The 12,567-nt window shown below is 37.4% G+C and overlaps 1 pseudogene; it reads right to left on the bottom strand.

The window, feature by feature from the left end:
- Positions 1 to 11,050: 11,050 nt before the first annotated feature.
- Positions 11,051 to 11,488, bottom strand: LOC103597140 (annotated as a pseudogene).
- Between the last annotated feature and the right edge of the window lie 1,079 nt (positions 11,489 to 12,567).

The following is a 12,567-nucleotide window of genomic DNA, read 5'->3' as shown; positions in this document are numbered from 1 at the left end:
GTGGACCGTGGCGATTGTATTTTGATTCCGATTACTTCAAATTAGAAGGGGGTGGAGGGAGCGTCCAAGCAAAGCAAGCAATTCCCTGCCCTGCAGATGTAAACAAGATTGTAGCATCAAAGGTACCAGCTCCTTAAGGGCCAGATCGCCTGGGCGGGGAGACACTGACCTTATGTAACTGTGAATTTCAAGGATGTTACACTTTTACATAAACAACTCCAGTTCGGATCCGCTGGTAAAATTCACCATTCTAGAATATCTTTAACCCCCCCCCTCCCCGAAGCTTGTATCGTTTTTTACTTTTCCAAAAATTTGAACTATGTCTAAAGATAATAGCCTTCTAGTAAACCAGTGCATTGGACCATTTCCTTCAGTCATTTCTTCTGACTTTTCCATTATCTGATTTAATGTGTGGAGGGCACAGATAATTAAACATAGCCGAGAAAACTAACCGCAGGAGGAGCGAGCGGTACTGGCTAAATGGGTTCAGAGAATTTTTAGCGAGATTCTGAGTTGCACTCCTAATATTTTGAAGCAAGTGACAGAACTGTTAAAACAAGAATCAAATTGGGGAGCTCAGGAAGGACAGAAGTTTTGTGATCAAAGCCTGGCAAAACCGAGGGTAAATACGTGGTGACCTCCGCCAACTCCCTCTCACCCAAGAGTCAGGATTTGGGAAAGGTACAGTATTATTTTAGAGCCTGCTGTGACGGGCTGCATGCTACCATTTACTTTCTTCAGTTTGGATTATGATCTCAACCCTGGCAAGCAATTTTACCAGCTCCTTATCTGACAACAAGCGAGTATGTAAATACCAATGGCTAGCGATGTTTAACTTCCTCAAACATTATTGATTTGTTGGCTATTCTAAATTTTCTTCCCAGTCCAGGTCTTGTTTCCGAACTGTCCATTTAGGATGTTTGATCCATGCCTCCGATGCTACAATACAATAATTGTTAAAGTAAATAAATAAAAAGCATTTAAGATGAACCAGTTGATTTGCATATAAATTAAAATTACTACGCGTTGCCTATTCTGGTGTTTTATAATTATTTTGAAATTAGTACTCAACCACTTAAGCTAAAAGAGTATATAAATGTCTGTATTGACTCATTAATGAACTACCTAATTAAAACTTCCGGGGGATGCTGGGCCCTGGAAAGATTGTTAAATCAAGACGTATTAGGGGAGCGATGAATATTGGAAAGGTAACAGACCAATATCTGGAACTCAAAACAGAGTTTTCGGTGATTCCAAGCTTTAATTTTAGAGCACGGGTCTTTCTCGACTGCTAATGATTTTGTACTTGTTTGTAAATAAATGAAGGGTAAGGAGCGCTCCGATGGTCGTGGTCACTCAGGCCTTTTGCTCTGACAGGGACCTTACAGTTCTAACCCAGAAACGCTAAGCCCTGGAAGACTCCGGTCCAGCCCGGGAGGTGTGTGGCCAGGCAGGCCGCCAGGCCAAGCTTCTCCTCTCCCCCTGCCCAGCGGCCGGCTGGGCGAGCGGCGACAACGCGCTTGCCGCGCGATCCAAGAGCTGGAACCAGAGCCGACATTTAATAGATATGCTAACTGAGCACTTACCTTCGTCCTGAGAATAGGAATAAAAGGTAGCTCTTCTTAAGAGACGCGGTGCAAAGGCACGCTATAGGAGTTCAGAAAAGGCTGGCGGCGGGAAATCTGTAGCCTGGGGGCTAGCCAACATCCCCTTTCATTTCAAGCACTTATTGATTTGCTGTTGTCATCTTTGGCGACGCAGAAGGACACTTGAAAGAATTTCTGATGGGGCTCTGATCTGAGAAAGGAGGTGACCTGCCCAAGCTCCCACCAAATTCTTAATTACCACATCAACTGCTTATTTTATCCCCCACCCGACCTCCTTCCCCCACGGAAATCGAGTTTGCTTATTCTTAACTTTTTAATTATTCAGAAACTCTCTCAGTGGCTTCTTTCGCAGTGGTTTTCTATTCGACCTTCCCCCCCCTTTGGTGGTAGAGCCTGTATATTGATCCCTCTGACCTTTGGCACATCTGGGCCCTCCGAAATCTCTCAATTTTTTCAGATTTGAGGATGGAAAGTTCCAACCTCTTTACTGTGTGCACACACTCAGAGATATGAAGACTCACACAGACTGGCCTCAAAACCCAGGGGATCTAACAGATGTTCCCTTTTCAGTTCATCTCTAGAAATCCAAAATGCCTGCCTGATTTTAACTTGGATACCACTTTCTACTGCCCTTTCTTTTTAAAAGCAGTTTAAGCATGTGTGCTGGTGTACCCCAAACACCTCCACCTACATACTTTCCTAAATTGTAAATAAGGAGGAACTAATGCAGTAGATTGGTTTATAGATTGCATCAGGAATCAGAATCCCCAATTTCAGGATTCCTCAGTCAACTCTGGCTATCATTTATAGTAAGACAGTCATTCTAAGGAGGAGGGCCACAGGAATCTGCATTGTGGGATAACAGGCAAAGCCACAGTACAAAACAGAATGATGTCAGGATTATTTCATTAGAATGCAAGTTATATTTTTGGGTTTTATTTGTAACCACCTTGTTTTAATATATGCAGAACTAGACAGAGAAAAATATGTCAACATAGTTATTGGTATTAGAGAGGACAAATTCCTTGGGTTCATCAATGAAAAGAAGACCCCCCACCCCCCAATGTCTATAACTTTTGGTGCTTTAACTATATTTATCATTGTGGGAATGAAAAAGACACAAACTGTTTTACATATTTCATTTACATGGACCAATATGAATTTCCGTTAAAAGCAGCTATATAGAATTTTTTTTAACTTCTAATAGCAATTCAGAAAATGAAGACATGGAGACACCCTGAACTGGATAAATCCCTTGAGTCAACCATTCCTGTAAGTAAGCTTAAGAATATAATATTGTTCTTGTATGGTCTTCTTGGACTATCTTCTAGTGTTTCTAAATCCTTACCAGGCCTGACATCATTGTGTGGGTGCACGTTCATTACAGGCGAATTCAATTAGTATGCTGATTTTTTTTTTTTTTTTTAAAGATGACTGGTAAGGGGATCTTAACCCTTGACTTGGTGTTGTCAGCACCATGCTCACCCAGTGAGCAAACCGGCCATCCCTATATGGGATCCGAACCCGTGGCCTTGGTGTTATCAGCACCGCACTCTCCCGAGTGAGCCACGGGCCGGCCCAGTATGCTGATTTTAAAATAGCCGGTTTTGCCAGCATAATTTGGTTTTCAAATAACAAAAATTCTTAGTTTATTGTGAAAGTTCCCAGTTTTTACCTCCTTCAGAACTTCCATTTTAGTTGTTGGAAGTAATAACAATTTGTATTCCTTCTACTTTTTTGGAGAGTGGGTTGGATTTCAGAGAGGACACAACCATCTCCACCACCATAAACAAAAAAGTCTAAATGTTAAGCTCATGTATAATGATTGGTACTTGGGATGCTTATGACTTACTCATCATCATCCTGCAAATGTACCTTGTAAACTTAGTTGGAATTTCTAGCAGGAGTTTGTAGCAACTGGAACAACTTCTCTCTGGTAAGAAATCCTCATTGATGAACTCTCAGTTTCTGGAGGGATGGAGTGAGAACAATGAGAGAGGAAGGAAAAGGGGACATTGGAAATTAGCAGCCACTTCAGCTGAAACAAGCCTGGGTTCAGTGAGGTAATGAGTGCTGTGGTCCATGCTCCACCCGAGTTTCTCTTTAATTGGAGCACTGATTTCCCCACTGTGGGATCCCCAAACACTTGGTGTGTATGTCAGTTCCCCACTCTTGGTCTTCATCATATGCTTTCATAGAAAATCTCTAGTTCATTTATGTTTTGTAGCTGTGGCTGTCATACTTATTATCACAATCTCAATGTTTAGGCTTTGATGTATTTAGAAGAAAGCTGCTGTATTAGTAAGCTGGAGCATACAAGAGAGATGGGGACAAGTAAGGCTTAGCAGAACTCAAATGTAGACAAGTTTAAATAGTTTCAACTGTGTAAAATGTGGCAATGCTTCTGCTTCTCCAGTTTTCTACTCTGAACTTAATATGGACCATGAGAGAAAGACTTTGCCTAATGAGGTGTGATGTAGCCCCGGTATTAAAAGTAATAGTATTTGTTGAGAACAAAGTGAAGTCAGGAAACCTGTTATGTACAAAATGAATCTGATAATTTGAATTAGTAGTAATGGTAATAACCAATATTTACAGAGTACTTAGTTTATTTAGCCATGATGCTAAACACTTTTGTGTTGATCATCACATTTTTTCCTTATACCAACACTGCAAGGTAGGTACTGTCATTTTACAAATGAAGACTGTGAGGTTTGAGTGATTGTGTCACTGGCCCAAGGTTACCCAGCTGATAAAAGCACAAAGTTATAACCATTGGAGTCCAGAGTGGGTAGGATACTTCAGGTCACGTAGTCATCAAACGGCACAATGGGAATTTGAATCTAGGTTTGTCTAACTCCAAAGTCCCAAAGGTTAACTAGTATACTGAACTGATGGTGACCAGAATTGGAAGGTCAGAATCCTCTGAGAGAAAAAATTATAGAACTTCCATGTGGAACATTTAAAAAAACAAAAGGATAATGCAGAGACAGGAAGAGCAAAGTATTACCTGGAGGATGGAGAAAGTCAGAAATGTTTTTTTTTTTTTTAAATTTTATTTTTTGTCTTTTGTCTTTTTCCGTGTCCGGCAACGGGATCGCAACCCTCGATCCCTCGGTGTTGCTCCCGCGCCTCGCTCAGCCAGTGAGCGGGAACCGGTCTGTATGTGGGATCCAAACCCTCGGGCGGGAGCGCCGCTGCGCTTCCCAAGCGGCGCACTATCCAGTGCGCCACCGGGCCGGCCCCGAAAGTCAGAAATGTTTTAAGTGCTAGAGAGGAGGAAAGGCAAAATGATTGGATGAAAGAGAGCAGAAAGCCAATCTCCAATATTTATCCTGGGCAGTTCATTCTAAGAAATAAAGATAAGTTTAGGGATATTTACGAGCCATAGGAAAATTAATGCTTAAATTGTCAGATTGGTCTGAGCCTAATATAAGATCCCAAGAATTCAATGTATCAAAACTCTTTCCCAAAGATTCCAAGAGAGAATAAAATCTCTGAATTGAGTTTAAATAGTTTTATCCTAGAACCGAAGAGAGATGAAAGTAAAGACTGAGTAATAAGAACATCTATATCGCAGGAATATGCAAGTTGAGTGGAGAGTGAAATCTAGAAAAACCTGTTAGGAATCTGGTTATTGTGTTAAAGCATGCCAAGCTCAAAGGAGAAATGAGGTTTTTACCTATCATCACCTACCTTGCCTAGTTTGCATCTCTATTACTGTAGTAAGATCATTTGAAATTTTAAATGAAATGATATCCTGTGCTGAAGAAATCTTGTGTGGAGGGGTGTCAGGAGACAAATGCAGGGGAAAGATAATGATCTCAAGGACACAGTCTGTGGGAGCAACACTGGACCACATGCTAATTGTTGGTGGTGGAATGTTAATTAGGGGAGAACACTAAGCAGCCTTTCATGGGGTCCATTTCACCACAACAGGCTACTGACTGATTCCAAAGGTTATTTCCAATTTAAGTTTGTCTCATTATTGAAAATGATGCAAAATTGGTTCCATTTTGGACTTCTCCAGAAAGAATAGATAAATATATGTATGGCTTTTCAGTTTTAGGAAGCATGGGAGAAGAATGGAAGAATTTATCCAGTTTCCTGTTTTCTGGCAAGAATTTTCTTATTTTTTAGTGCTGTGTGTAGAATAAGGTGACATGGAGGAGTGGGGTTATATCAAGAAAACGGTGAGTTCATTTGAAGGGGGATGTCAACCTGTGCTGTCACAGGAATCCACGACTGTCTCCCTCAGAATGCTTTGGTATTTTTGAAAGTAAGCATTGAGAGCACACAGAGCCTTGTGTTCTATCTCTACTTTGCAGATCTCATAGCGAATATTTTTCTACATGGGAAAGAGAAATTAGGATCCATAGAAAGTAAGGTCTGGAAAGGATGTAGAGGGTGCCCCTGTCCCTCAGCCTATTTTTAAATTACTTCCAGAAGAAAGCTAGCTACCCTTTTCAGCAAAGAGGCTTCTAAAGTCCATTGGTAATGCTGATGCTTCATAACTTTACATCTACACTGTATATCCATCTGTCTGTTAACTGAACTGTTTACTGAAGAAAACAATGCCATATCAAATAGCTCTAATTAATAGAGGGCATATTTTCCAGAGTTCTCCAAATATTTCATATGTCTTTTGCCCTAAAAAAAGATATGAAAATATTATTAGCCTCATTTATCAGATGGAAAACAGTGCAATGGAGACTTTTTGAGAGTTACACTTGGTTATGTAGTGTGACGCTGGAAGAACTAAATTAAAAACGAAATCAGAAAATTCTATGTTCAGCATTTTCCTAGCAGAGACCTTACTTGTTGGGGGCTGGTTATATCTTTCTGCCTGAGTAAAGCACACGTTTGATTGTAACTCTATCTGTCTTTCTGTTTGTCTGCCTGTGAGTAGTTTATCTTTTAATCCATCAATTTATCTCCTTGCTAGTTTTCTAATACACCATAAGTTAACCAATGTTGATAAAATTTCACCCTTACCATGAGTGCTACTTGAACAGATTGAGATGGTCGTCATCTTTTTCAAATATCACATGTAACTAACAGTACTGCTACTGTTTAAGTGTCATGATTTTGTTCTTATCTGGAAATTGTATACATAGCACACCTTCTGTCCTGAGGGGATCGCCTCTACTTATTATGACTTTTGATATTTGTGCTGTCTCTTGGGAGAATGTTGATCATTTTGTTCATATCACTCTTGAGGTTATAACAACTACCTTTTTGTTTAGAAGTGTCTTTTCTCATGGGTATGTTTAGGTGGTTTCCCAAGCCTGACTTCAAGAAACTGTTGATTCTGTGAAAAATGTTTAAATTTCCTGAAAGAAAATGTTGGAGCGATCTTGAAACAATTATGATTCTCCATGTTCTGTTCTTATCTGAGTATAAATGTTCTTTCTTCTTTCAAATTTTTATGTTCCAAAAATTCTTGAGAAGTTCTTTTCCTGAATGTAATTTACAGATCAAAAGAGATAGGATTCTTCAAAATATTATGTTGTAAACTATAAAAATATAAAAATTTTATTTGTCAATTAAAGAAAGCCATAGCGTTCTTATTTTCCTTTTTGATATTTGCTTTCCTTTTCTCTCCTGGAGTATCTTCTCTTTTTTCTCAGAAATGCATTTACTGAGAACATTTTTGTATTATCTTCTCTCCACAGGAGAGTAGCTGTGAATGGGATGGGTTAAGAGCAATATCCTCACAATTCTTTATTCTTTTTGCCACAATTAACAACTCATTCCTCTTTTCCCAAAGCATTAGTATCATTCTCCTGGTTTCTGATTTACAAAAATCAAGTAGGATCTTCGAAAGCCAATAAAAACACAAATAATGCTTTCCATTTTGAAATATTTCTTTATTGTTTTCTTATATTTTAGAAAGGATACACATGTCATATTCCCTTTTCTCATAGCCATCCTTTCCAAATCCACAAGAATGTTAAGCAGAGAGAAATAATCAAGAAAGGAAAAGTGAAGACTGAACTAAAATAGAAAAAAGCAGAGGCAGGCTCTAGATTGTGGCTCAACAAGATGATTCAGTTAATCTGATAGATTCATTTTGTGGTAAGTTGTTAAGCTGAGTTCTGGATGATGGAAATAATATTTCTGGATCTTTAAAGGGCATAAGCTAAGTTAAAAAAGAAAGATGAATGGAACCTTTGAACTATATGCAGATAATCACAGAAAAAGGAAAGAAAAGAGAGATGCTTAAACTGGTATGGTAGAGCTCAGGACTGGGGGAAGAAGAGAGAATAATAGAGTGGAATCGTTTTCAGGTTGACTTTAGAAGACTGTTTTTTGTCTTTTGTTTCCCAGATTGAATTTAAATAGTATTAGATTTTTAAATTGAAAATTTACTTCTAATTATAGGTGAAGTTAATTCCTCATCTCCCCAACAATTTTGTTTCAGTCTTTTGTATTCTGAGGAATGCAGTAATTTAGTTTAAATGTTGCTGGCTTAGTTTTTTTCCTTTAAACATATCTTTTGGGAGACTTAAAAAAACTGGGGAAATACATTATTTCTAGGCCCTTCCAAAGATACTTTCACTGAAAAGCTATAATCCAATCAGTGAGCTAGTCCAGACCTCAGAGGACTCCCAGGGTTTGAAAGAAGGCAACAATGAGGACCAGATTCAAGGCTGCTCTCACTTTGCTTTACTACTAAGTCAGCAAATGTGGATCTATTCTGGTAAGCATATATATGAGAGTTTCTCAAAAGAGGGTATGTCCCAGAAGTGCCAGGTTTGGTGCTAACATTGCTCATGTGGAATGAGGATTCTGCTGGGACAGAGGAGCTTGAGCTGGGAGTCTGGGGTAGAAGCCATGGTAGCCCTCAAGGTTCCCCTTTATTACCATGTGCAAGAGTCCTTGCTGCCCCATAGAAACCTACTTCTGCAGTCTGTTTATTACTGGGTCATTAGCCTATGTCTGCCTGGCTATGGTCTATACATAGTGAAAGACAAAAAATGGAGTTGAAGAGTAGGGAAAAAGTAGAAATCAACATTTCTTTGTAAACTAGAAATTTCTAAAATTAAGTCCAAAATAGTATTAATTACTGATAATGGGTAAAGTTCATTGATTTTAATTGATTCATCATGTCTGATTTCCTACCTTAGGTTATAAGCAGACACCTGAAAATTGTGAAATTGATATAAATCTAGACCTTCAAAGCAACTGATGACCAAGGGGATTATGATGTAATAGCCACATATTCTTTACTAGTATTAGATTTCTGTCAATTAATGTTACTATTGAGCTGAAAAGTTTCTCACTGTTTTTGAAGTCACTGACTGATTTTCAGCATTATTTTGAATAATGGACTTTTTTTGAGGTTATCTTAACAGAAATTTTTTCTTTATATTTGAGTTCATACCTATTAAAAAATACAAATGACCTGTCATAAAAATTTTAAAAAGCTAAATAAGATCTCTTTATCTTGCTTAAAAGTAAAATAATTAAACTTTATGATAGTGTTTTTTTTCATTTAATTTTTAGCTCTTTTTTCATTAAAAAGACAGTTTAAAATTCACACAATTATGGATATATTCTGTCTGTCTATACCCTGTATTATATATATAGAAAAATGAATATATGATTAAATATTCACAATAGGAGGTCTATGTAAAGCATTATGATTTTAAATAGGCCACCCTGTATAAATGTGGGTATAAATATTTATGTACATATATACACACATTATATATCAACATTTCCTGTAACTCCTATCTGCTTATAATTTTGACAACAAAAACAAATAAAGAATAGGATAAATAGTAATCTAAATGGCAAAACCCTCTGACTAATTTAGAGAATGCATATAAATTCTTTAAACACTTCCAATTTATTTATCAAAGATGTCTCATTCCTTAGTGGGTTCATGTAGTCCTTGTTTAAGATTTAGTACAAAATTTAACTGCACACTTCAGTCGGTACAGGATAATGCCTAAAGTGTGAAAACAATATTTTTTATTTTTACAAAGCATTCTCTGAAGTGTTGATGAACTCTAAAAGATGAAGGCAATCCAGCTCAGACTCTCCTTGCCTTTCCTATCCCTAATTTCTTCATTCATAGAGGTAATTTTCCTATAATAGTAATAGCTAGTTAGAATATATTTAATAAAGGATTGACTCTTAATTTAAATAAGAGTAAACTCCCCATGGTAAGATTCTTAGTAAGGGTTATGAGGGAGCTTTGTATTTTTCCTCCCCAAGAACACCTTGGCATGGTTACACATAATTAAAAAATAATATGGCTTTATCTGAAGCTGACTCTTCTTTGGAATAATGTTAGTGAGAGTTAATGAAAACCTCCTTGTCTCTGGCCAATGAAAAAAAATAAGCAACATGGTCATGGTAGTACAAAAGGATAGGTTAAAATACTTTAAATGACATATCATGTGTCAGTTCTAATCACTAGATTGTTATGGTCCTGGGAAGTGAAAATCCCCTTTCTTTTCTTTTTTAAAAAAAATTTCTTTTCATTCATTCTTATACTCTATGTCAAAAGGGATGGTTAATTACTCTATATTGAAAATACAACAAATTTAAATTTTATGGAAATTTTATTTCTCTATATGAATATAATGTTCCGTATGAACATTAACTGTTCTGGATTATATTCAGTATTTTTTACTACTTGTTTTTATAACTGATTTATATTAAAAGCAACTAGGAATCTAAACTGCTGTACTCTGTCATAATGAAGAGAACACCGCTAAGTGAAATAGCTACCGCTTGTTAAGCAGTTTATCTCATATGAAACAAGAACAAAAAACAAAAAGCCATATAAAAGAATAAGATGGCACATAAATAAAAGTCTAAATTAGAAAGTATTTTTAAAGAAAGGCAGTTTTATCTTCTTTCAAGTGTACTTATAGTAACCTAGGTCAGGCTCCTGAGTGCTGCCCACTTGAGCTCTTTGTGCTGGTCCAGTTTAATTTTTGTAATAGAGAAGAAAAAAGCTGATAAGAAGATAGAGACAAATAAATGAATCAAATTGACAACTCTGAGAGCTCAATTGAATTGGTCAAAATTTCTAATCAATTGTCTATGTCTTTATTTTTTTCAAAATAGTTTTAGTATTAATGCAATGTCAAAATAAAAATCATCAAAATAAACCGCATACTTCCACATGCTGTTTAGTCAAGTTTTAAAGACCTTAGTCAACCAATAATATACATTTTTCTTTTTCTTTTATAAGTTTGCTTTATTTTAAGTGAGCAAAGGTCTTTATGCTATTGGACAAAAAGCAAGGAAATCCATTTCTTTATTAGACCACTTCTACACACTCACACTTACATCGAAATAAACCACTATCCATCATGACACAAGAAAAAGGAATGCAGAAATTTAAGGATACTTGCTCCTCTTCAACTTTAGTAGCAGAAGCAGGACTGTTCTCATGATCCTCCTGAGACAACTTAGGCCTCTTAAGCAATAGGATGCTGGGGAGGGTGGGGACCTGATGAGCGGACCTTCAAGTTATTTCATCTTCTCAGCTCAGGCGCAATGTTCTTGGCGTCACGTTGCCAGGCTCGGAAGCATGCTCTTCACCTGACTCTGTATATGCATTCATCTGAAGATGGTGATTTTGATTAGCTTCCCTGAGTCCAGTATGTCCACTGTCAGCAGGGCCTGGCTCATACACTCCATTTGTATAATGAGGGCTTGGTCTGGGCTGAAGATCGCGCCTGCTGGCCATGCCTCCTGCTTGAACACAAAGGGTCACTTAGTTCCTGCACCAGAAACCACCAGGGCCAGATGCAAATCTGAGTTGGTGGAAGTGGTGACCTGGGCACCTTCTCCAGGGACTGGGCTGGACTTGGTTTGTCTCACTGGGCCTCAGCAGCACTAGTGTCATCCACCATTCTGGGACTAACAGCTCTCGTGGGATATCCTCCAGCCAATAATCTTGAAAAATGGGAGTGAATGTAATTATTTCCATCAAAAATATGGGAAACATGGAACTAGCTAAATTTCTAAATGATTATCTAGATTACTTACATATATGTAAGCTTTACATGTTCTTGCATGTGTGCAGTACATACTTGTGCATGTAAACTTTTAGAGGCCATGGGTTAAATATTATTCATCTTTGTGTTCCTCGCACAGTCCCTTGATATCAGTAATTGCTATTTGTTCAGTGGATGAATAAATTAATCAAGTTGACAAACTGTCTTTGTGACGAAAATAATCAGAACTAAAAAAGGCCTATTAGGCAATTGTGATAATAGTAAAAATTGGGTTGACCTGTGGGCAGCCTTGTTCTTTCTCCTTCCTTCCTTCCTTCCTTCCTTCCTTCCTTCCTTCCTTCCTTTTTCTTTCTTTCTTTCTGCTACACTTGAGTCAAATTGCCCATCATGGGTCTACAAATATGTCATACCTATTGATTAATTGGATGATCAGGCTCTTTACCAGGCAGTAAAGACTGTGGCACTCTTTTATGTTATTTTCTTTAAAATCATTTTGCGGTTAAATATTTTATTTATTCAGACTAATGCTTCTCCCATTTCCAAGACTGAAGCAATAAGATTTTATTTTCATACATATATGTTGTGGACAATGATTATACCTCATTTGTAGTGAGTATATTATACTAAGCAATTTACTACATAGGTACTATCATTGTTCTCATTTTGCAGATGAGAAAACTAAGGCTTAAAGAGGGACAGTAACTCTTACAAGGTATTACAAAAACAGAGAGAGCAAATAGTCACAATCTGGGATGCAAATCTAGGCCAGACTCTAGAGCCCAAACTTTCACACTGCCTCTGTTAATGAAGAGTATAATTCTAGCACATGCACTTTTTGAGAACTTCATAATTCTAGTTAGGAGCCATACAGATGTTTTCTTAGATAACAACTATGAGGATGGCTTGGGCATGAAAAAAATCACCAAATACTAACATAACACAAATTCATTCCAGAAAACATTCATTATACATCT

This window comes from Galeopterus variegatus, unplaced genomic scaffold (assembly GCF_000696425.1).
Source record: "Galeopterus variegatus unplaced genomic scaffold, G_variegatus-3.0.2 Scaffold2211, whole genome shotgun sequence".
Classification (NCBI taxonomy): Eukaryota; Metazoa; Chordata; class Mammalia; order Dermoptera; family Cynocephalidae; genus Galeopterus; species Galeopterus variegatus.
The sequence above is the reverse complement of the archived record's forward strand: the minus strand, read 5'-3'. Positions and strand labels throughout refer to the sequence as shown.